The sequence below is a fragment of the Orcinus orca genome, chromosome 11 (assembly GCF_937001465.1).
Source record: "Orcinus orca chromosome 11, mOrcOrc1.1, whole genome shotgun sequence".
Classification (NCBI taxonomy): domain Eukaryota; kingdom Metazoa; phylum Chordata; class Mammalia; order Artiodactyla; family Delphinidae; genus Orcinus; species Orcinus orca.
Window position 1 is genome coordinate 15,700,532 of NC_064569.1, and position 25,969 is coordinate 15,726,500.

A 25,969-nucleotide genomic window follows, 5' to 3' on the forward strand; every position below is an offset into this window, starting at 1 on the left:
GTTGGGTAGAAATATGTATTTAAGGGTTTCCTTAATCCTTTTGGCTTATGTTACTAGTAATAGAGGCAGGCAAAGATATTAAAACTGAAAGGTAAATCCTACACTCATTCCTAATTGGCAAGGAACACTGCATTAAATGTTCTATAAACATTATGCTGTAATAAAGCCAGTGACTTATGCATTTGTTCTTTCTTTTGCCTGAAAAGACTGGCCATTGACTCTGACTTACCTTTGGGTGAACTTTTGTTTTTGACAGTAAGCAGATTTTTTGCTCTGAAGTTCAGGAGTTGGTGCTTTTACTTGTTCTTTTTAAGGAAAATAATTACTTGAGTGACTTCTGGTTTTCCAGCTCTGTTAGCTGTTAGTAGAAAGGTAGAAACCCAATTCCTGCTTAACATGAAATTCTTCAGTAAATGAACATTGACAAAGAATTGTTTTCTATACGCCTTTCAAAATGCCCTTTGGGTCCCATGCATAGGGTTTCAGAATTTTTAAAAATACCCAGGTACTTGATTTCAGGTTAAGTGACCATGGTCCCAGCAGTCAGATCCTTCAGACAAAGAAACTCTGCTTCTATGAGGAAAAAAAAAAAAAAATCCTTTAAAATAACAGGAAATAAAAATGAAAGGAAGGCCTAACTATATTGGTTGTTTATTCCAGTTTTGTTGGTCAAATTTGCTCCATTCTCTCCTCACGTCCTTATTTGCTGATGCTACGGCCCCCATAGCATTTAGTCTATTCTCTTAGAAGCCATTTTAGAAAATGTACACAGTTCAGGATGTGTAAACTCATGCAGAATCTTTACTTAATCTGCCTTGAGTTTAATATCCTGTGATGTTCCATCTCCATCCAGGAGACCTTTCAAGAGAATGATCTCAAGTAACTATTTTTATGCCCTTTGGTGACCTCAAGTAAAAATCCCTAATGGTGACTGTTCGATTATGAATGGATTCGTCTGAAATTTGAGCATAAGTGGGAGTGAAGTGAGGAAGAAAGTTGTAAATAGCTAAGGCCTCCGCTGGGTCTAGGCTTTGTCACAAAGTGTTGGTGAGGGACTTCCCTGGTGGTGCAGTGGTTTAGAATCCACCTGCCAATGCAGGGGACATGGGTTTGAGCCCTGGTCCGGGAAGATCCCGCATGCCGCGGAGCAACCAAGCCCGTGCGCCACAACTACTGAGCCTGCGCTCTAGAGCCTGTGAGCCACAACTGCTGAGTCCACGTGCCACAACTACTGAAGCCTGTGCACCTAGAGCCCGCGAGCCACAACTACTGAAGCCCACGTGCCTAGAGCCTGTGCTCCGCAACAAGAGAAGCCACCACAATGAGAAGCCCGCGTACTGCAATGAAGAGTAGCCCCCACTCGCCACAACTAGAGAAAGCCCGTGCACAGCAACGAAGATCCAACACAGGCTAAATAAATATATAAATTTATAAAAAAGACAAAAAAACCCCAACATGTTGGTGAGAATCCTGAGGATGTACAGAAGCAAAGGGCTTTCCCCATCTCTGGTCGGGTTTCTGAGAACAAACTCTCAGACTCTGAGATTTCTATGCAGGAGGTTTGTTGGATGATTTTATCATAAATATTGCCTGCATAGAAGTGAAGGCAGCAGGACTGGATGGAAGGAGGAGTTCAACCATGATAGAATTTTAACAGCGGCCTCAGCGATCCTACGGGGAACCAGTGGTTCTGGGATGGCCATTTGGTGAGGTCTTGGATTGAGGCAAAGGCTCAAGCCTTTGTACCTCATCATTGAATGTAGGCTTCCCTTGGGGAGGGAGTGACTTTGGGGGCAACTTTGCCCTCCTGCCAAGGGCAATCCCAGAAAGTGATACAGCCAAGAGGCCTGGCAACAGGGAGAATGACTGCCCTGGAGCTGAAGGGGGGAATCTGGGCAGTGCCCCCCAGTAGACACTATACACCACTCTTTCTTCACGACTCTATTTGCTTTTGCAATTCTATCCAAAACAACAGTAGTCTTGGGGTTTGTGTTTTCTGAAACTGGCAATATTCCAGCTTTTGTTCAACCGTCTTCATTTTCCCAGAAGAATTGACTAGTGAGAAAGCGCCATATATCATGAGAAATGCAAAGGGTCTGAGATTTTGCCCTTATTGCTCGCTAATGAGTTAGCCTGCCAGTTTCATAGATGCTGGCAGAAGACAAGATATTCTTGGGTCAGAGACAAAAGACTGTTAATCACGGCACAACAAGCAGTGTGAACTTCATGTTCACACAATTCTTCCTGTCCAGTCCCACGGGGGTCACATGGAATGGCCCATGTGGATATTGTGTGTGCAGTGGTTTTGTGTTCCAGCTGAGGAAACTCTAAGCTTAAGAAACCCAGAGCTCAGGAAGCCTCGCTATTTCATACTGGGTTGCAAGCAAACCTGCTCAAACTTTACCCTAAAAAGACACAGTAAATTCTGAAATGACTTCTCATTAGTGCATGTTTTTTATTACTTATTGTTTGGGCTCAGGTTCTTAGGATGAGATGTCAGAAGCTTGGGCAAGCCATTGGATTGCTTTATTACTTGAGGTGAAGGTAGATACAAGGAAGGTGAAGTTTGGGAGAGAAGAAGGAAGCATTGCTCAAATCATGAGTCATTCTGCAGTTGTAATTGCATAATTGATGGGGGTGGTTCTGGATTGCAGCCCTCCCACACTCTCTTGAGCTGTCTTCTGGGCAGCGTGGGCCACAAAACAGCCATCCCTCATCTCCACCACTGCTGTGATCTCTAGATGACACTTTCAACTCAGACACCATTTTGAAGTTGGACTTGGGTCTGATGCTGTCTCCTGTGTTGGATCATCTGACTCGACCGTGACCGTGCAGCACTTAAGACTGGGGAGTCTACACTTGGCAGCTGCAATGGACACAAAGATTAAGAGCATCAGACTTTGTCGAATGCTTCAAAGCTGTGATTCCATATCACACCACACCTAGGTCAAGAAAACATGTCAAGCTCGATTTGGGTTTACCTGGGAGGGCCAGGTGGCCATCTCCTTCTGTTTAGAGATGAATCGTTCTGTCTGACCATATGCACCATGAAGTCTTGGCAATGGCGTAGAAACACCTTTTCTAGTCAATGGAAAGTTTAAAGCTATTTGCAGTCCATTGTCACTCGAGGGCAAAAGTTTAGATGTGAGCCTTGAAACCAACTTAATCATGAATTTCTGACTTGCGTTTCCAGCTGTCTAACTCCCATGGTAGAACTGTTGCTAGAATGTTGTGCATAAGAAGTGAGTCAGTGAGTCCTTCGGTTCATTTCCTAGGTTCATCTATTGCGGCTTCATTTTGTGAGTTCCTGGGTATGTGCTTCCGTGGCATAGTCCATAATGGCTGTCGGAGAGTCTAATACCTGAATGGTATTAAACAAGGAAAAGCTTAGCATGCACATAAAAATGAGTGTGTATTAGTTCTGTTGTATAGATAGAGGAACTGATGTTTAGCAAAGTTAGGTAACTTGACCAAGATCATATGACCACTGAGTGAGAGAGCTGAGATTTGAATGCAGCTCCAAGTTCAAAGCCTTGTTTTAAACCACTGTGGAATGTTTACCCTTGTGCACTGAGACTACTTCCTGTTCTTTGGGGCTGTACTCTGAGAGGAGTAATGGTAGAGATTGAGCTATTGATGCTATCATTTTGGGAAAATGACCCTTTCACAAATCTTGGGAAAACTCAGTGGAAGCTTAGGGCTGCAGCCGTAATGCCTCACCCCTCAGTTCATTAGTTAGAAGTAGAAATTGTTTTGTTGAATTGGTTTGAAAATCTTAGGGCTAAAAACTCAAGTTAATGAATTTTTTACCAATCACATAGCTATGTGCAAGCCTTTTGGAAACAGAAAATTTATAGTTTAGGCAAACTTCACATGAGCAAATGAAAAATACATAGCTACCTAGGTGAAGATTCACCCTTTCTTTGAAGATTTTCAGGTTAATGCAGCCCCTTAAGGGCTGGCCTTAAGATTAGTAAAAGAATGTAATTACTCACAGGGTATGATATGAGAGGTATTCTGAACACACAGACACCCCGATCCCCCAAACTTTGAAGGCTTTGTAATTGTTTCTGAAATTTTACCATTAGAGATTCATTCCTTTGAGATGTAATACCTTTTTAGACTTCACTCATATGTATGAACACTGAGACAGGAACACCTTAAAGACTTTGCTAATACCTAAGGGGAGGGGGAGAATTGGCAGCTAGCTGAGAGCAGGACCCTGAGGATTGAGATTGACTAGGCAGGAGGGAGAGGCAAGGTTTTCTGGTCTGGAAGGTGACCCACTTTCCAGCTTGGAACCCTTAGCTCCGCACTTCCTCAGTGTGTCTTCCACAAGCTCCAAATTTCTTTAAATTTTGCTATGAAACATACTGTTTGCTTTTCACATCTGTTTCCATATTGCCATATAATTGCTCCCTAGCTCTGTTGAGAAACATGTTTTTGTTTCAGACATACACACATGGGCTCATCCTAAACCTCACAGCTAATGCAGGAGTAGAGATGATCTCTTGGACCTCAGTGTCTAGTATGGCACTGGTTAAAGGTCAGCGTTCAGAATAAATGAGTTTTACGTCCTTCCTTGAACTATGGCAATAACGTAGCAAGGAGATGAAGTAACTTGGTGAATGATGCGCGGCTAGGAAGCGGCAGAGTTAAAGCGTTTCTGTCTCTAAATCCAGCATTTTGTTCTGTACCCAAGAGACTCTGTTTTGTTAAAAGGAAGGAAACAAAAGTAGCAGAGCCCAGGAGATAAGCTTTTCTAATCCATAACTCAACTTGTCCCAAAGTGTGTAATATAAACTAAACCTTTATCTCCTTTGGGATACCCTAATCTCTGATTTTTTCCTGGAACTCTGGAGAGCGAGCATTCCAATTACCTAAGTTTTTCAGCCAGAATTTCTCTCTTTAAACCAGTAGGATTGGATAGGAGAGTGTCAGCCAGGCTGAACACTCCTGTCCAGCTTTGTATCTTGAGGGAATGCTGTTCTTTATTGATTGAAGCCACTGCAGGGAAACCCCTTGCAAATGATAGTGTTGGGATGTAGGGCTTAAATTTGCCTTTTTGTAATGTTTGATTTTCCTGAAGGTAGAACTGTGGCAGAATTTTCCATTTTAAAATATTTGAAATCAGTTCACTTTTGTAATAGCTTGATGCTCTTGCTTAAGGAAAAAATGGTTTCATATTACATTAATTATGGTGCAGCAGTAACTATGTAGGAGTGCCAGGCTGGGACAGTTTGTGTTGAGAGAATACTGCTGTTCTTTCCATGAGTGTGTTATCAGGTTCTTTAGGGTAGCCTAAAGTATCAGTGACTTAGGGGACCCAAGATCCAAGTTATTATTGGCTTCTCTGCCTTCTCCCATTCATCCTCCATTGTTCTCTCCATTATCCTTGTTGGGTCTTTAGGCTGAGTCTGGAGTCATACTGGTTAATGACTTTCTGCAAACGGATCTCTGACTACATTTCACAGTGAAATTTCACAGTGGAATTGAATCTGAGCGTTCTGTAGTCTGTTTTAATCTACAGCTGCCCTTGGCTCTTACTATCAAAATAAGCATTAAAATAGTCAAGTATGAGACTAATTTTTTAAGATTGCCATCCAGCTGAGAGTTCAGTCAGCCTTAAAAAAAGTAATACTGTACTTTCTAAAACAGGTTCCATTTGGGTATCAGAAAGCACCAGAGTGCTTTGTGTCATGTGTTAATTTTGTAGTAAAAGATCAATCTTCACACATCCTGATTTTATTGAGGCCCGGATGAATTCCATCTCCATGACTGTGGCTTGCATTCCAGGAAAATTTGCATGCCTTTTCTGTTTTCCTGCTTTTTCACGGATATGTTTTTAAATCATTGTGGTCTAAATGTTTAATTCTGGAAGAACCCAAGTGATAAAAAGCTGGAATTGCTTTATATTCTACCATCTGTTTTACTATTTGTCTTCTGTAATGAGAATATTAAACTGAGCTTCCCTACCTATTTCTCTTTAAGGGTCTGATTTAGTGCATGCGGGAAAAAGAGAAACCGTATGTAGGTCTTTCCGGCCAGTAAGGCTTAGTTGCCAAATAGTTTATGATGGTCTTCTGTTGAGCCATAAGTTATATAGGAGGGCAATTCATCGAGCTTTATTCCCAATTCATGTACAAACTGTATAGTAAAACGTTTGTGAATACCCCATGCGGTAAAATGAAGTTTCCTATGCAATAGATACATTTCGATGGGATTCCCTCTGTTTGTTTATTTGGTTGTACTATCAAGATGGTTTATGTTTTAAAAATATTTAGAAGGGAGACAAGGGAAAACTCAGGAAAATCTGATTGCTAAGCATCTTACTTCACTAGGGCCAAACAGCAGGCAATGAGTTTTGACTCTAGACATATGAATAGCAAAAGAAGACAGCTGCTAGATACTATAAAGTAGCTAAATTCTCCATCTGGTTTTCGGTGTGGGTGAGGACTGGCTGCAAATCTGGATTGAATTCCATGCCCCAGTTAGTTGACAAATATGGCGGGTCCTTTTAGTTCTAGATCATGAAGTGTGGTCCTAAGCACCAAAGAATTAGACTCTCTTAGAAGTAACAGTAAAAATGGGGTAATGATAAAAGCAATACCGCTTTATTTAAAATTAGCTGTATGTGGTTTCTAAAAGGGATTTTTTACATCCTCAAGAATCTGGCAAAGAATAGAAAAATCATAGGCTTAGTTTAAGTTTGGGATGGCAGTGAAGTGAAAAGAAGCGCAAAGACATTTGTTAGAATCAAAACTGGCCTAATGGATAAGACCACACTTTGAGTCTGGTATTCCTTCCTTGTAAAAATTTTATGAAAATTTTTTTATTGAGAGATAGTTGATTTACAATATTATATAAGTTTCAGGTATACAATAGAGTGATTCATAATTTTTGAAGGTTATATTCCATTTGTAGTTATTATACAATATTGGGTACATTCCCTGTGCTGTACATATATCCTGTAGCTTATTTATTTTATACATAATAGTTTGTACTTCTTACTCCCCTACCCCTAACTTGCCCCTCTCCCTGTTCCCTCTCCGCCCTCCCCCCGGTAACCAATTGTTTGTCCTCTGTATCTGTGAGTCTGTTTCTTTTTTTATTTGTCTTTTCTGTCTTTTTTCACAAAGCATAATCCCCTCTAAGTCCACCCATGTTGTTGCAAATGGCAAAATTTCTTCCTTTTTTATGGCTGAGTAGTATACCATTGTATATATGTACCACATCTTCTTTACCCATTCATCTGTTGATGGACACTTGTGTCACTTCCATACCTTGGCAATTGTAAATAATGCTGCTGTGAACATTGGGACGCATGTATCTGGTATTCCTTCCTTTGAAGAAGTTATTTTGTTTAACAAAACAGTCAGTATTTTTACTTTAAAAATCATTTTTAATTTATTTTAATTTTAATAAGAACTAATAAGAACCTGCTGTATAAAAAAGTACATAAAATTCAAAAAAAGAAAACCTGGGATGTCTTGAGCATCAAAATAAATAATGATAATATCAGATATAATCCATTAATAGGATAGAACTCTAAGTCACATTTGATATAAATAAATGGAAAAGGAGGAGAAGGTTTTCCTTTTAATAGTTTGCCAATTAATAAATGAAGGATGACAGCTATCATTGTCATAATTGGTTCAGGCAAAAATTACGAATGCATGCTAAAACCAATGATGAAAGTTTAGTAAGGCATTGCCTATTTGGGGTCTCAAAGTATGTTCTTAAAAATTACTAATTAATTACAAAGGGCAAAGTGGTAATCTTACAGTGAAGAAACCGGGGAAGCATCACCTTGATCAAAGTTAATATCCCCCAGTATTGGGACAAATAATGGGTGCTTCCTGATATGATGCCCCTAGGAGGATGACCATTACTTCTGTGGTATCCCTTTAAGAACTGCATAACCTAAATCTAATCATGAAGAAACATCATGATTAACACCAGACAAACCCAGACTGAGGGACATTTCTACATAATAACTAGCCTGTATCCTTCAAAAGTATGAAGTTCACGAAAGACAAAGATTATAGATCTGGTCCAGATTAAAGAATACTGGAGAGTCATGACATCTGACGGCAATTTGTAATCCTGGTCTCAGGACAAGGTGCTCGCACATTCCTTCTGTCCTGCTCTCTCCTCCCCCGTCGTTCATATAGCATGTACACTAGTACCGAGTCAGTGTTAAAATCCTAATTTTGGTAAGTGTACTGAGGTTATGAAAGACAAAGTCTTCGTTATTAGGAAATATACCATAAAGAATCAGGAGTCAAGGGGGATGATGTCTCAACTTATTTTCAAATGATTTATGAAATACGCACATACACACAAACATATATATCTAGAGAGAGACAAAGAAGAAAATGATAGTAATTGTGGAATCTGATCAAAAGTTCTATAAAATTTCTTGCAGTATTTTGAAGTTGAAGTTTTATAAAAATTACATTAACGGTGTCGCACAGGTCTGAGTAAATAGGCAGTAGATAGCCTTGTAACAAGAACCCTGTGGCATTTGCTGTCCTGGGGGGGATAGGCAGAGTGGACAGTGGTGGAGGACCACACCCTCAACAACCTGGGGCAGAAGACAAATAATACAGTCAGTCAAGTAGAAAGTAAAATCCTTACTTGTTTCAGAAAAAACTGAGGTGGGAGGTCGGAGGATCTGACCATCAATCACATTGCTTAGTGGTCACTGCACAAGGTGTGTAGTAAGATGTGCTAGGTCAGTAGCTATTAGAAAGCTTAGAAAGCCAGGGAAGAGTTTTCTTTGCTATATAATTTAGAATTTCTGATGTGTTCTACTTGGGTTTTTTTTTTTGTTTGTTTTAATACAGCAGGTTCTTATTTATTTTATACACATCAGTGTATACCTGTCAATCCCAATCTCCCAGTTCATCCCACCACCACCCCGGCCCTGCCACTTTCCCCCCTTGGTGTCCATACGTTTGTTCTCTATGTCTGTGTCTCTATTTCTGCCCTGCAAACTGGTTCATCTGTACCATTTTTCTAGGTTCCACAGATATGCGTTAATATACGATATTTGTTTTTCTCTTTCTGCCTTACTTCACTCTGTATGACAGTCTCTAGATCCATCCACGTCTCTACAAACGAGCCAATTTTGTTCCTTTTTATGGCTGAGTAATATTCCATTGTATATATGTACCACATCTTTATCCATTCGTCTGTCAGTGGGCATTTAGGTTGCTTCCATGACCTGGCTACTGTAAATAGTGCTGCAGTGAACATTGGGGTGCATGTGTCTTTTTGAATTATGGTTTTCTATGGGTATATGCCCAGTAGCGGGATTGCTGGGTCATATGGTAATTCTGTTTTTAGTTTTTTAAGGAACCTCCATACTGTTCTCCATAGTGGCTGTATCAATTTACATTCCCACCAACAGTGCAAGAGGGTTCCCTTTTCTCCACACCCTCTCCAGCATTTGTTGTTTGCAGATTTTCTGATGATGCCCATTCTAACTGGTGTGATGTGTTCTACTTGTTACTTGGTTTTTTGTAAGTAGAATGTTGACCAAACTAAATTTTAATTAATAAATTAAATTGAATTTTATTGACCCTCCTTCCGCCTTAACCCTTGGCAACCACTGATACTTTTATTGTCTCAGTAATCTTGAATACGGGATGGCTGGGATCATACAGTTTGTGGCCTTTTCAGATTGGCTCTTTCCCCTTAGTAATATGCATTCAGCATCCCTCCGTGTCTTTTTCATGGCTAGATCGCTCATTTCTTTTCAACGCTGAATAAGATTCTTTTGTCTGGACGTACCACAGTTTATTTATCCATCACCTACTAAGGGATATCTTGATTGCTTCTCAGTTTTGGCAGTTGAGAATAAAGCTGCTGTAAACATCTGTGTGCAGGTTTGGATGAATATAAGTTTTCAGTTTCTTTGGGTAAATACGAAGGAGCATGATTGCTGGATCGTACGTTAAGAGTTAGTTTAGTGTTACAAGAAACCGTCAAACTGCCTTCCAGATTCGCTGTACCGTTTTGCATTCCCAGCAGCAATCAGAGTTTCTGTCACTTCACATCCTTGTCAGCATTTGGTGTGTCAGTGTTTTGGACTTCGGCCAGTCTAATTGTTGTGTTGTGGTATCTCATTGTTTAACTTTTTAATTCCCTGATGACATCTGATGTTGAACATCTTTTTCACATGCTTATTTGTCATTAGTATATCTTCTTTGAGTTGTCTGTTCAGGTCTTTTGCCCATTTTAAAATCGGATTGTTCATTTACTTTTTTTTTTTTTTGCGGTACGCGGGCCTGTCACTGTTGTGGCCTCTCCCGTTGCGGAGCACAGGCTCCGGACGCACAGGCTCAGCGGCCATGGCTCACGGGCCCAGCCGCTCTGCGGCATGTGGGATCTTCCCGGACTGGGGCACGAACCCGTGTCCCCTGCATCGGCAGGCGGACTCTCAACCACTGTGCCACCAGGGAAGCCCCATATCTTCTCATTCTTTTGAGACCTTATGCTTTTCATCAAATCAAGATGCAAAGAGGGAAATTTGATCTGATAAACAATTCAGAGTATCTGTTAGATTAAAGCAATCCAGTTCCTAAAAGAATATAAATGTTCCTGCTTTTAAGAACATAAAGGCATTTATCCCCATGTCCTCAATAAAGGGGATTTTATTTTTTGTAATAATAATGAAAAAGGGTACTTACTGCAGGCTTCTCTCTCCTACCCACCAAACCATGTAATGACCCTTTTTTATTCTGAAGAGACCTTGGAACATTTAACACTGTGTATTAAGATTATAAAGCAGAGGACTTCCCTGGTGGTCCAGTGGTTGGGACGTCGCCTTCCAATGCAGGGGGTGCGGCTTCAATCCCTGGTCAGGGAGCTAAGATCCCACATGCCTCGCGGCCAAAAAACCAAAACATAAAACAGAAGCAGTATTGTAACAAATTCAAAAAAGTCTTTAAAAATGGTCCACATCAAAAAAAAAATCTTAAAAAAAAAAAAGATTATAAAGCAGGAAGATATTCTGGGAATGTATATGAGAAATAAAATTGACCTTTGCCAACCTGTAAGATGAATAAGGGAAGGGCTTTTGTTAAAAATGTGCAGAGGTGGAAGAATAATTAGGGTGCTGAGATAGTGCCTAGACGCCCATTAATGGTAGCAGTAAATAATATGCACCTGTCGAAAAGGGGACTCCCAGAGTGCAGCAGGGGCAACTAGGCATCCCCAACTCACACTAAGCAGAGGCACAGGCAGCTGGTTGGGAAAGTAAAGCGTATTACTAGCATTCACTTCCCAGGTCACAGATTCACACAGCTGAGCGAGCCATGCCACGATGGGGTAGCTCCCGAGACGGTGTCTACCACCACGTTCCATAAGGAGTCTTCTTACTGTTTACTCCTCGGCTAACCAAGCCTTCAGCATCTAGGAGGTATTCTGCAGCCTCAGAATTCTTTCCCTGCCTTTAGCGCTATAGAGATGCTTTCCTTTTCCACCCTCTATCCCTCTGCTCTTTGTGTTTATCTTTCCTCCCCCCTCCCTCCCACCCTTCCTCTTTTCTTTCTCTCTCTTTCCTCCCTTCCTCCGTTCTTCCTTACTTTTTCTTTTTTCCCCTCCCTCCCTTTTTCCTTCCCTACTTTCCTTCCTTCCTTTCTTTTTTTCTCCCTCATCCCTCCCTCCCTCTCTCCCTCCCTCTGTTCTCCATATTTAATTACTGGGAGGGGAAGGAAGAGGAAATAGAGCTTGTCGAAAAGCTATTTCAAAAGTCTCTGCCTCTGTGTTTCTTCACCTGGTTTCCCAACTGGCATTAGTGTACAGTTCCTGGGTGGGTTTCTATTCACAACCCCTGCATGAAGTGTGCTAGGTCTTCCCCGAAACCTTATAGTAAATACAACTCCCCATCATGCAGATTGATGTCTGTACGATCTTTTAATATAGATCAGTGACATCGCACTGATGTAGCATCAGAAACATCTTTTAATGCCTCACTTGTTAAAGTCCTGAAAAAGTTAGCTTCCCCATGGAATTTGTATTAGAAATCACCTTGCCAACATTTACTTTAGAGGTGAAACAAAGCTGATGTCCACCCACATTGTACTCAATCAGTAACTCCAGTGACGTACTTTGTGCCTTTAGAGAAAGAAAGGAGATTCAAGTCCTAAGTTCACTTTCATTTCCTTCCTCTGGCTGCTGGAGCGTTTATGGGAGGTGTAGTTCGGATATTTTAGGTGAACTTCTCTAGAGAGAGAACTGAAGACTGTGAGAGTTGTAAGCACACCTCAAATAGTTATGTATCACGGCTAGTGTGAGTACAGGACAGCTAGATAACATCCTCATGCGTGTCCCTCTTTACCAGCAACAGGGTGCTTTGTGGAAGCTCTGCTCCACTCGTTGGTGTAGAAAACCAGGTAACAGGGTCAGTACAGAAGCCTGCTTTCTCCCTTCTTCCTATAACCCTGTTGAGTTTGGGGAAGTACAGGGAAGAATTAAACATCTCTGCATACTGGATTAGACTAGGAGGCGGTAGTCCTGCTTTCTTTGATAACTAGCATAAGGGGCCATGCCGTTCATTTGTGCTGCAACTTGCAGTAATTTTGACTACATAAGCAGGGACTCGTAAACGACTGTCAACATCCCAAGCCTTGGCACAGGGCTTTGGGGCGGTATGTAGGCCAGTGGATGATGCCTTAGTAATTGAGTTGCCTTCCATCTTACGTTTATAGTCACTTGTGAAGAATTTGACGTATCTGACAATAATAAAAGTCCTGGGCTTTGGTATTCTGTGATAATTAAGATCACTCACTACCATACTGTTGAAACTCTATGCAGGACATAGGTTTAGAAAACATGTATTGAGCTCTTAACATGTGGCAAAGAGCCAACAGTGTCGCTGCCCAATCTCCTTCCCCCACTTTCTGGCCTCCCATCCCCTCCCCAGTTCCAAGTTTTTGTCTGTAGTGCAGTTGGCACCCAGTCAGGTACCACTTGCCTAAGGAGATGTTAGACACGGGAAAGGAATGAGCTCAGTTACTCAGCTATGAGCACCAGAGAGAATTTTCCTCGTATGGAATCGATAGAACCAGATTGAAAATGTAAAATGTTATATGTTATGCTCAGGATATAGAAGTTACTTGGTTTTATTGAATTGTCTCTTGAAATGATATTTGCTTCTCTAATAAATTGTCCTTAATGATTATTCCCCTGCTCCACCAGTGACAAAATGAGTGTCAGTAACATGGAGGAGGTAGCAGTGTCTTGAGTTTATTTTAAAGCAGGAGTGGCTCAGTTGACTCTTAGCAGGACTTTATGGGAACCCTCCACTTTGAGTAAAAGCCCAGCTTTCCCCTGTTGGTAACCCCCTAAGCAGAGCACATGTAGCCTTGAAGAAATGTGCACATCATCTGTTTTCTTCCTTCAGGCAGGTTGGAATGTGCTGCCCTTGCCTTTCTGTTGAGTCTTATGAAGTATCTCCAGGGATTTTTTAAGGCCAGACAAGAAAATGCTCTGAAGGCAGATGAAAGGAAAGTCTGTACAGGGAGCCCCAGCACAAGCCAGAAGGCATTTTCTGTATCTAAAGGCAGTCTGCTTTGTTGTTCCTGGACAAAGCCCTGGGAGGAAGGGGAAGCATGGGCTGCCTTCCAAATGGTAAGGACCGTTGCGTCCAACTCTTGCTGGCATGAGCTTCTTGTTGGTGGAGCGTCTTGTCATATGTGAGAAAAGAAATGGGTGACGTGGTCTTCTGAACTGGGTAGCTTCCCTGCTACCTGTAGCTTCTAAAATGTTATACCTTAATTTTTAGGAGATTTTGGGTTTCATCCAGAAACCGACTGATAGGGCGTTGTACTTCAAAATATTTGAGTTACTTCAATTATGAAATTTTAAAGGTGGAAACTTGCTAGAAGGATTCTGAAAAGAACCACTTAAACATTACGAATCAAACAAAATGTCTTGTTGGAACTTGGTAAACAGGTTGAGTCTTTTCAGTGCTACTTAATGAACCTACCGAGATGATGAAGACCCTGCCCTTTTGGGTCCTTCAGCCCAGTGAATGGTCACGCCACCCAGTGCGGCGTGAGAAGGATGTAATGGGGCATGTTCTGCATGCCATTGGAAGGCAGGGGTGAATGTGTCTGGAGAAGATTGGGAAAGTGTCTGCTAGGGCGATGCCGTTGATGATGATGTCGCGCAGGTGTTTTCCAGGGGCAGGAGGGGGTGTCGGGCTGCACCCTGCAGGCCTGTAAGCCTTGTGCTTGCCCAGCCTCAAGACCGAAGAAAGCACAGAGTCAACGACAGAGACATCAGTGGTTTAGTGGATGGGGGAATCTTATATGTCTGAAGCAAGGTCCTCAAGCCACACCCCACCGTGTGTGGCAGATGAGGGGCAGGACATGGCAGTAGTCTCTGCTCCCAGGGGGAGAGGGAGGTTACCAGTTATAGGGGGAGTTGACGTCAAGTGGGCTTATTGGTTACCAGGGAAACCAGCAGAGGAGCATGCCCCTCACTGTTCCCTTTGATAAGCTATCATGGTGGAGATGTTCGGATCTAAAAATTAGAACAGTCACTAGCTGGGGCACGTATGTAGGCATTTGCTGCACAGGTTCTGTGATTAAGAGGGAGGGTCAGTCAGGTGAGTAGGATGTAGATGAAGCAGGGACTGGTTGAGTAGGAGATGTACAGAGAGCAAGAGAACAGCCCTCTTGGTGGCCTGATACAAGGGGAAAGGACATTGCAAGTAGAGGGATGGGCGTGTGCAAGGACGGTGGGGCGTGGCGTACTGCCTGTGCTGGGACAGTGGGGAGGTTTCGTGGCTAGAGCTTTGTGGTAGATGTGGCATAAGGTGAGTCTAAGATCGGCTGGGGTTAGCTGCAGAGGGGAGGTTGGGAGCGTGGAGGTAGGGTGAGGGCAACGAGCATCCTAAACCGGAAACGGGGCAGCTGGGCACACGAGGCAGATGTGACCTAGAGATAGCTTGTGTGTTAAACAGGCAAACTATGTAAGAGGTCAACTACACACAAATTAGTTCTCTTCTCGCACTGACCCTGTGTAATTTATTCAGTGGGGTGAAATTCCCTTGTCTCAGGATGCAAACCCCAGCAGGCCCATGACTTTGCCGTTTGCGCTTAGTAAACTGACTGTGGTACCTGGGCTGCGTATGTATGGTCCTGGTTTTGTATCTACAAGTGTCTAGTTCATTGTGTTAACATATCAATATTATTCAAAGATATGACTCTTCCTCGTCCACCCTGTAGCCGGGGTCTCCAGTGAGTTCCTTTCCCCACTGCTGATTCATCTGGAACAGGTGAGAGGGACCAGTCGTCTCAGGGGAAGCAAGATCAGGTCTGTTACTCTCCATCCTTCCCTGTCTCTGGATGTAGTTTTGACCCCATCAGTGGAAAGAGCTTTCCATGAATGGACGGCTTCACTCCCTCCAGACCTGACAGATGTTTAAAGCTGGCTTTCTTCCTCCTGGGAAACCAGTTCTCAGACTTGGCATTTGTAAATTTTGGACATGCTCACCTGGCACCTTTCTTTGAAGTTTTACAATCGTTATTTCTTGGGATCTCTGTGAAAATGTTGATTGTAATATCCTGTCACATATAACATCTGGGTGTGTGGAGTATGGAAAGCTGACTTGGAAATAAGTTGAGATAAGGGAGGAATGGCGTGGGTAGTTAAAATTAAATGATTAACGTTTATTGAGAATTTATAATGTGTTAGGTGCTGTTCTAAGCACGTGACAGGGAGTAATGCTCTCAATCGTCCTAACTCTGAGGTAGGTACTAATATTTCCCCCATTTTATAGATGAGGACATAGAGGTACAGAGTGTTGAAATAATTTGCCCAAGATCAGAGTCTATGGCATTGCTGGGATTCCAGCCTCTGGGCATTCTTGACTCCACGGATTACTCTTCATCTCTGTGCTCCGTTGATCGTTGATCGTTGATCGCTACAGACTGCCAGAAATTGGGCTAAATGCTTTATGTAGAGACTCACATTTAACCATTTTAACAATTCTCTGAGGTATGTTTTATTATAATCCCTATTTTAGAAATGAAGACATTGAATCTCAGAGAGGTTAACTGATTTGCTGAAGGTCACGTAACCAGTGGAGCTGGGATACTAACTCAGGTTGGATCAATTGCCAAGGTTTTGCTCTCAGCTGCTGCCCTCCTGGTTTCCTCGTAGAGAAGGTGGCCTGGCAGCTCACAGGTGTGCAGTATTTTGGGGATAGCACAGGAGTTCAGAGTGTCGTCTCTGGACCCAGACCTCCTGGGTTTAGGTCATGAGCCCTCCCTTCTCTGCTGGGGGACATTGGATGAACTCTGAACTGCTCTGCTATGTAGAGTGCTTAGGCTGTGCCCCATCCAAGTTCATCTGTAAACTGGGCGTAATAACGGTACCTACTTCGTAGAGTCCTTGTAAAGATAAGGAGTTAACATGGCTAACGCACTTAGAAGATGCCTGATGCGTAGCAAATGATCTACAAATGTTAGCTGTTATTATTATATAAATATATACAGTAATTCAAAGTAGAATCAGGAGCTTTTACTGTTAGCTTGTGCCTGTTCCTACACTATTAATAAACAGGAAGTACACATTCAGGTTGTGGAAATAATCTTCTTAGTCCCAGGGACTAAAAACTTCTGTACCAAGTAAAATGGCTTTCTGTCAAGGTGGTAATAATTCTTATGTTCCTTTTTTGTTTGCCTTAACATTCCTGTCTTGTCATTGGAATACACCCTTGAGCGATTACATAGGAATACAGTACTTCAGGTTTCCTTGGAAAGAGCAAATTTGAACAGTCTGCTATCTTGCTCTGATCAAAAGCTTAGTTGACATTTACAGCCAAGATAGGATCATACACTAAAGTTTATCATATGAATGCAGTCTGTTCCTTTGACTTGGGTGGATTCATTAATTCAGAAAGAAATTATTGAGTGCCTTCAGTGTGTCTGCCACATTTCTAGATATTGAGGATACAGCAGGGAACAGAACAGACAAAAACACCTCCCTTCAGGACACTTATGTTCCAGTGAGTGCGACAATGAATAAATAAGTAAAATATGTAGTAAGTCAGACAGAAATAAGGCAATGGAGGGAAATAAAGTTGGGAAAGGGAGGACATGCTGGGGAGTTTGTAATTTTAAATAGTGTCAGGTTTGAGTGTGATTTTTTTTTTTTTAAGTGCCTTTACCATTTGGAGATACAGTCAGCATCCTGTCTGTGGGTTCCTCACCCTGCATCCAATCCCCTTGCAGCTGCCTAGGGATGGCTGTATATGCAGATGTATTATGGTGAAGTATACTGAGGTATGATGGTGAGAAAATGTCTGAGATGTGCTTTAAAACCATCCAGAATTGGGCCAGGGGCATCAGGAAGGTGTTACAGCTAAAGCAAGGATTATGTTCAGTGTTGAAGTAGTGATGAGTATGTGGGAATTCGTTAACCTGTTTGCTCTACTTTTCTGTGTGTTTGAAAATCTCCACAGTAGAAAGTTAAAAATACATTACAGCAATAAATACGTACCCAAATTAAAACAGTAGGATTCCCTTGAAAAAACACAGACAAAACCCCCTAAATCTACGAAGTTACAAAAACAATTGAAAAAATAATTACTTAGATATTTAAACTGAATCAAACAATTGATGTAAAATTATTAAAAATTAACAAATGGATCACGTTTCAGAGACTGCTTCACTGAGAAGCTGCCATCCAAGTGGAGACCTGAGGTAGGGAGCAGGGGGCAGTGAGGATGGGGGAGGTAGGGACGGGGGCGGGGTGAGCGTGAAGCCCAGGAGAACTCTGGAGGAAAACCCTCAGACCGAGGAGTGCAAGGGATCCAAACTGCGAATAATCAGGTTAACTGTGACCGTTGTTGGGGGAGGAGCCTTGATTTGTCAGGGAACACCTGGCCCTTGCTGATGCCCTTCCTGTGTATCATGGTTGCAAACTGAGGAAGCACTTTGCAAATCCGCGTGGTGGGGTCCCGTGCCTCATTCATCCTGGCTTCACCAAGGCCTGGCAGAGATCCTGTGCTTCTTGAGTGTTGACCGTTCATTCTCTCGTACCTTCTCCTACAAGCAGTCTGTAGGGTAGACGGGGAAAGGAATCTGTATTCTCATTTAATACAGACGAGGTACCATTTTCTACCATCAGGAGTTTCCATTTCAGAGCCCCTTGCTAAGTGGTGAAGCTCCTTGATTTCAAGTCCCGTGGGCCTTTCCCCCGCCCCACCTCACCCCAGGATCTGTTAAGGGGCCCAATCCCTTGACAGAGAAGGACCAACTGATGATTGTTTTTGGTGGTGCAGTTTGAGAGGTAAATAAAAGCACGAGTGCCTCGTGTGTAGACTCTTGGGGCCAAATTAAATTTCCTCCGACTCTGTGTGGCCAGAGAAAATAAGAAATCTTGTTAAAGTATAAACCCAGACATGAAACTGTTGCTCTAAAGCTCAGTATCACTTAACAGTGAAAAAAGTAAAACAGAACAAGACCCACAAAAGCATTTTACATGCTGCTTAGTTACCCAGGAAACTATGTGCATATGTCTATATGCACATACATTGAATTTCAAGTTCAGTGGTTTTAAACTTTCTTTCCATGTGTAGAATCTTTATAACCAGCAGATAATGGGACTTTGGGGTTTAATGAAAAGATTTGTACGGATAACATATGTTTCCCTTTATAGAAAGTAATCTTTCAGCCTATTGAAAATGCCTGAGTTTTTAAGTGCCCATGGAATAATTTTATTTGACCCTTAAATCATACCATGTTCTTATTTATTTATTTTTGGTGTGTCATTTTTCTAAGGGTCTTATTTTTAATTCTGGAGGCCTGTTCAGAATAAGAATAAGGAGTACTTCTGTGTTTTTAGTTGATTCTATGTGGACATCCATTGTACAAATGTTAAAATATTTTGGGTGTTGGGAGGTATATAGAGGGTATATTTAAAATTGTAACTTCATGTTCTTTTCTTCATCTTTAGGGGACAGATTTAATTAACAGCCTAAATGAGTTTCTTTGCTCTTAGAAGAACATGCTTTAGGGAAGTTATCTTAGAGTAAGTTAGAGGCAAGTCTGCAATTTCTTGATCTTAAATTCCATTTGGGAGAAATGGTTTGAGTTAGTGTAGAGTTACCCAACTTGGGGATCCATTGTCTTTTAAACACACACTTTAAAGAGATCATAAATTTGTGATAGAACTTCCTGCAGGGTCTGATTTTATATTTTAGGCTCATCCTGGATGTGTCCTAAAGTCTGCAATAATATGTCCCCTGCAGGCAGTTCTAAAGGGTCAGCCATTTGAGATTTCTATGGAAACCCAAATAATTTCAGTAGAAATAATTAAACCCTGGGAAGGTCTGTGGCTAGCCATGGTGATAATTCTTTGTAAATAGTAAGGTTGGCGTTGAAGAGTTTACATCAGAAATGTAGGCTTAACCTAAAAAATACATGCCAAAAACTTTTTCTGAAGTTATAATGAAAAACATGATCATCACCTGCAAGTTATTTGAATCAATGCTTTTAAATTGGCAAGTCTTTTTAATTTATTCTTTCATCGTGAATTTCTACTCTTTCTGTATTAACGTCGGCAGATTTGGCCTGCATCATTTTTTGAATTTTGCACTTTATGAAGTTTTCTTTTTCACTTATTATATAGTTGAATTTTGTAAGTGCTTCCTGGTTACTTAAAAATGGTATATTTTTAGGAAATATAGTTTTATTTACTGTGTGTGTGGAATACTGTATGTGTGCATCTCTAGGAGTTTCCCTGTATATTTCCATAAGTTATTGCTTTATTTACTTACATGCTGTGTTAACATCAGTGTAGACTGTGACTTTGATCAAAATAAAAAGACTTCTTAAAACTCAGCAACACATATATATGTTGGTAGAATATTACCTTATTATGGCGATATAACGTTTTCTTTTTCTGTAAAAATATGTGACAGACTGCCGCAACTCCCTAGTCAGTATAAGAGCATATTTCTTAGAAAAGGAATGTACAGAATCTCACCATGCTAGGAAGCCTACTTGAGTTGTGGTGAGGTCTGTTGTCTTCTCTGCAAATCATCAGTGCATTTGGATCTTCTGTAGCTGGGGGCAGGGGGAGTCTTTCAAAGGAGAGGTGATGTGTACCGTGGCAGGATGCACCAGGTCCAAACTCCATTTGGAGTCTTTGACATTGAAAGGCAGCTGATGTGTGAACAGGGCTAAAAGGTCTCACCAAGAGAGACCTACTTCATTGTTGAGATTATAAGCTCAGCTGTCAGGGTCGTACTCCTGGGTGGAGAATAGTATTCAGAGGCATCTCCTGCCATCCTAGGGTGAGTCATTGGTAGTGCAAAGTGGGTCCTTGGACGAAGAACGTGGAGGAGGAGGCGGCAAGCAGGCTTTCCGGTAGAAGTCTGCTGGCAGAGGGTAGGGGATAGTCTCTGGTGTAAAAAGACCCTTCATCTTGGGACTGTCACTGATACGGGGGATGGGGAGCATTGACATTGAGAAGGTGTATGAATTTAGGTAATTTTGGACTTCTGTAAACATTTGCTTATCTTTTTTTCTTCTAATAAAATATATTTTTGATATCTGTTGGCCACTGTGATCAGTATTTATGGAAATGATGTCATTCTAGGGCTGTATTAGGTGAGATTTGTGATTTTTAAAAATTAATTTTATTTATTTTTGGCTGCGTTGGGTCTTTGTTGCTGTGCGCAGGCTTTCCCTAGTTGCAGCGAGCAGGGGCTACTCTCGATGTGGCGCGTGGGCTTCTCTTGTTGCGGCGCACGGGCTCTAGGTGCGTGGGCTTCAGTAGTTGCAGCACTCAGGCTCAGTAGTTGTGGCTCACGGGCTTACTTGCTCCGTGGCATGTGGATCTTCCCGGACCAGGGGTCTCCTGCATTGGCAGGCAGATTCTTAACCACTGCGCCACCAGGGAAGTCCCTAAATTTGTGATTTTACGAGGGGTTCCTCAGGCAAATAAAGTATGAAATACACTTAAAATAAAATCACTTGGGCCTCTCTTTGATAGGACAACCACCCTGTTCTTGATTTTTATTTTTATTGTAGCATTGATATTCCTAGTGTTTGAACTCCAAAACTCTCTTCAGACTCTTGAAAGTCTGAAATGGCATATGTGTTTTCGAAAGGATTCAACCTGTTGTGATATCCACTGCATTTAAAATCTCGGGCTCTGATGAATCCAGGTTATTTAAGCCTGACCAAATAAGTATTGAAAATCTTAATGAAAGGAAGCTTGACGTTACCGGCTTATTTCCCACCTTATTGAGTTTCTGTCACAGTTGCCTGAACAACGTTTGGTGACTTAATTTAATTTACTTTCTTTCTGGGGGACAGGTGGAAAAGTAATTCACATAGAAATAGGAAGACCTTAACAGTTAAACAGATGGATGTAGATAATTAGAATGTGGAATGGGAAATCTGAAATAATTATACTGAAATACTGATTGGACTTCACAAAAGGGGTTGAATCATCTGATAAACTTGCTTGCTTTGCTAAGTACTTAAAAAAAACAAAAACAAACAGGTCGAAGAAACTGATTTCATAGCCATGGTCTTCTAGAAAAGAATGCCAGCCGAAACTAGGCGGCCTGGTTTGCATTTTCAAAAGTTACATCCCCATTTCACCTGTAGTGTAGTGAACTGCATGGGCTCTGAAGCCAGGCTACTAGGATTCCCACCTTGAAGTGACCCCTTCCTAGCTGTGTGAATTTGGGCTCGTTGCAGAATCTGTCTGCAAAACGGCAATGTGACGGTAACCTACCAGATGGGTTTGTTGGGAGGATGAAATGAGTACATGTATGGGAAATGCTTAGAAGAAGTGTCTGGCACATCTGGAGTGTGCTCAGTAAATGTGAGAAGTTATAATTTCCAAGTAATGTAATTTCTCTAGATCTCAGTTTTCCTATTTTGTATAAGAATACATTTGTTCTGGGCTTCTTGGTATGGGCAATAAGAAAGGGTCTCACTTGTTCTGAAGGAATTTTCTTTCCAAGAGGAGAGAGAAAATAAGCTCAAAGGCCAAAGGCTCAAAACAAAATAAATGATATCAGAAGTCACTTTGAATCTGGAGAATAATGGAAGGCTTGCTGGAGAAGGTATCAGTTATGCCTTAAAGTGGTGGTTGCCAGACATGGGAACATTATAAAGCGATAACATCTAGAAAACAACATTAGAAACAAAATACAATGGCAAACTTTATTTGGCCAAATAATGGGTGATGGGGGAGCCTCTTCTGCCATCTAAATATATCACTATTATTTTATAAAAGAAGGCATTTAAAGATGAAAGGAGTTATCTCAGTCCAAGAACAGTGCTTTAAATTCAGTATATTTGTTTTTCTGGAAACTTACTACATTGTCATTTTCCTATTTCCTTCTTGACTTGGGTACAGTTTCATCATGGACCAGCCAATTGACATACCAGGTTTCGAAAATACTACTTTTTTTTTTTTTAAAGATGTTGGGGGTAGGAGTTTATTAATTAATTAATTAATTTTTGCTTTGTTGGGTCTTCGTTTCTGTGCGAGGGCATTCTCTAGTTGTGGCAAGCGGGGGCCACTCTTCATCGCGGTGCGCGGGCCTCTCACTATCGCGGCCTCTCTTGTTGCGGAGCACAGGCTCCAGACGCGCAGGCTCAGTAGTTGTGGCTCACGGGCCTAGTTGCTCCACGGCATGTGGGATCCTCCCAGACCGGGGCTCGAACCCGTGTCCCCTGCATTAGCAGGCAGATTCTCAACCACTGCGCCACCAGGGAAGCCCGGAAATACTACTTTTAAGGATAAGAGGGTTTCAATAGCTAGTAATCATGGGTGGGAAGAGAAAAAGGGACTTTAGCAAAGACATCTGTATAACTGAAGGCACAGGGGTAGAACATTGGGATAAGTGATGTTAGCTGCTTCATTAGGCAAATCCCACATCCTAGTGGTATAATGAAATCTATTTATTTCTCACTTGCATAAAGTCCGATACGGGCCAGTCCATCTTTCTTCATCTCGTAGCTATGGCATTTGGAACACGTGCCTCCAAGGGTTCTGGTGGGGAGGAGAGAGGCAGAGGAAGCGCTTGGCTGTCAACTGCCTCCGTCTAGAAGTGATGCCCTTCATGAGTGGCACCTAGTCACTTGGTCCTATTCTTGCTACAGAGGGGGCTGGGAAGTGTCAATGCCTGAGTGTCACCACGGTGGAAAAGGAGGAGGAGGCACTGCTCAGAGTTTGGGATTATCTGCAACTGTGGATTGAGAGTAAGAGGGTGCTGAGAACTGGAAAAAAAATCAACTGAGATAAATTGAAGAAAATGGACTCTGGGCTAGGGAATTTAAGCTTTATTAGGGATACATTACACTTTTGGAGCAGGGACTAATATCAGACCCTTCTTTAAAAAATTGAGGTAGCATTGGTTTATAACATTATATGATCATGTGTACATTATATTTCGATTTCTGTATACACTGTAGTGTGCCCACTACCAAAAATTTCGTTTCCATTTATCACCATACTGTTGATCCCCTTCAGCCGTTTCAACCTCCCCACCCCTCCCCCTCTTTCCCTCTGGTAACCAGTACTCTGTTCTCTGCATCTACATTTTTGTTTTTGTTTCATTTGGTTTGTTTTGTAGATTCCACATATGAGTGAAATTACACAGTATTTTTCTTTCTCCATCTGACTTATTTCATTCCATCCATATTGTCACAAGTGGCAAGATTTCATCTCTTTTGATGGCCGAGTGGTACTCTGTGTGTGTGTATACATATCATATCTTCTTTATCCATTCTGTTGATGGGCACTGAGGTTGTTTTCATACCTTGGCTATTTTAAATAATGCTTCGATGAACATATGGACGCATATATCTTTTTCAAATTAGTGTTTTTGTATTCTTATGATAAATACCCAGAAGTGGAATAGATGGATCGTATGGTAGTTCTTAATTTTTGGAGGACTATTCATACTATTATCCACAGTGGCTACACGACTTTATATTCCCACCAACACTGTAGGAGGGTTTTCTTTTCTCTACATTCTCTCCAACCACTGGTTATTGCTCGCCTTTTTGATAATAGCCCTTCTAGTGGGAGTAAGGTGATGTCTCGTGGTTTTGATTTGCATTTCCCTAGTAATTAATGATGTTGAACATGTTTTCATGCGCCTGTTAGCCATCAGGATATTTTCTTTAGAAGAATGTCTGTTCGGCTGCTACGCCCATTTTTTTTTTTTTTTTTTTTGCAGTACGCGGGCCTCTCACTGCCGCGGCCCCTCCCGTTGCGGAGCACAGGCTCCGGACGCGCAGGCCCAGCGGCCATGGCTCACGGGCCCAGCCGCTCCGCGGCATGCGGGATCCTCCCGGACCATGGCACGAACCCGCGTCCCCTGCATCGGCAGGCGGACTCCCAACCACTGCGCCACCAGGGAAGCCCTATGCCCATTTTTTAATTGGTTGCTTTTGTTGTTGAGTTGTATGAGTTTCTTATATATTCTGGATATTAATCCCTTATTGGATATGTGATTTGCAAATACCTTCTCCTCTTCCGTAGGTTGTCTTTTCATTTTGTTGATGGCTTCCTTTGCCATGCAGAAGCTCTTTCGTTTGATTGTAGTCTCATTTGTTTATCAGACCCTTCTTAAAGAAATAGATTGAAAGAGGAATAGCATAAATGAGGGTAGTCATTCTAAAGTTAAGTTTGAAAGACAGGATGGGAGTAGAATTGATAGAAATTCGTGGCAACTGCTCAGATACCAGGGGAACAAAGGAAAAACTAAGAGAAAGGCATTAAAGTAAATCCTAAGGCCTCTTGGAGATCGGGTGGGTGACAGTAAATGAAACATGATCCGCAGGCTTTGTGGAGCTGCGTTGTGCTGTTGCTGAATTTTATGAACCGGTGGAAATGTTCAGGAGACACACATTTGAGTCTGGAGATGAGGCGGACATCAGGCTCTACATCCGGGAGGAGATAGCTGAAGTCAGGGACTGAGAAGGCATCGCTGAGCAGGGAAATGCAGAGATGAGAGAAGATGGCAGAGAAAGCCTTTGCAGACTGCATTTTGGGCCCTGGTGTTAGTGGAAAGGGGACAGAAAGCTGAGAAAAAGAAGAAGCCAGAGGGGTGATGAGGGAGACCTGGGGAGAAGCCAGAGGGCCTTCCCGATCCATCTTCCTGTGGCTAGAGGAAAACAAAACAAAGCAAACATGAGTTGACAAGTCTGATTTTCAGTCTGTGGCCCCAAACCTCAAGGAAGCCTATGGAACTTCCAGACGTCTTATTGTAGTCTCCCTAATGACGTCACCTTACTCCTTCCAATGAGGAATATCCGACACCTTCTCCTCTCTCATTGAACCTTCAGCACTCCCTATCTCTCCTCACTCTTGGCCAGTAATCTTCTTATTTCATGGGGAAAATGGAAGCAATGTCAAGAGAACCACCTTATCGCCCCCCACCCCGTCTCTGCAGGGTCCGGCCTCTGGTCTGGCTGCCGTCACTGTGCGTCCTTTCTGGGGCAGCTTCCCTTGCTTTGTGCTGAGGCCCTTCCCCCCACTTGTGTGATGGCTTTCCTCCTCCGTGCTTGGTTCTGCTCCTCAATCATTCTTCCCTTTTCTCCGGCATCACTGTTCCCTTCTCTCTGCTGGACCCTCTGTACCAGGACATAAGTGTGCTGGAGTTCCTCCCACCTTTAAAAGCTCTTCCTTGTGTCCCCAGCTCCCTCTAGTTTCTGCCTCCTTTTTCTGTTCCTCTTTATAGCGAAACTACGCAGGATTTCTCTACTCAGCGTCCTTCCCCTGGTATTTCCCCTGGTTCACCCTGATCAATTCTTTCCCCACATTCTGCTGAGAGTGCCCTTGTCAGCACTGGCAGTGACTTTCACTTTGCTAAATCCGGTGGTCAGTCCTTGGCACTCGTTTACTCAAACTCTCAGAAGCTTTTGACGAAGTTGATCACTTCGTCCTGATTGAAATAACAACTTCT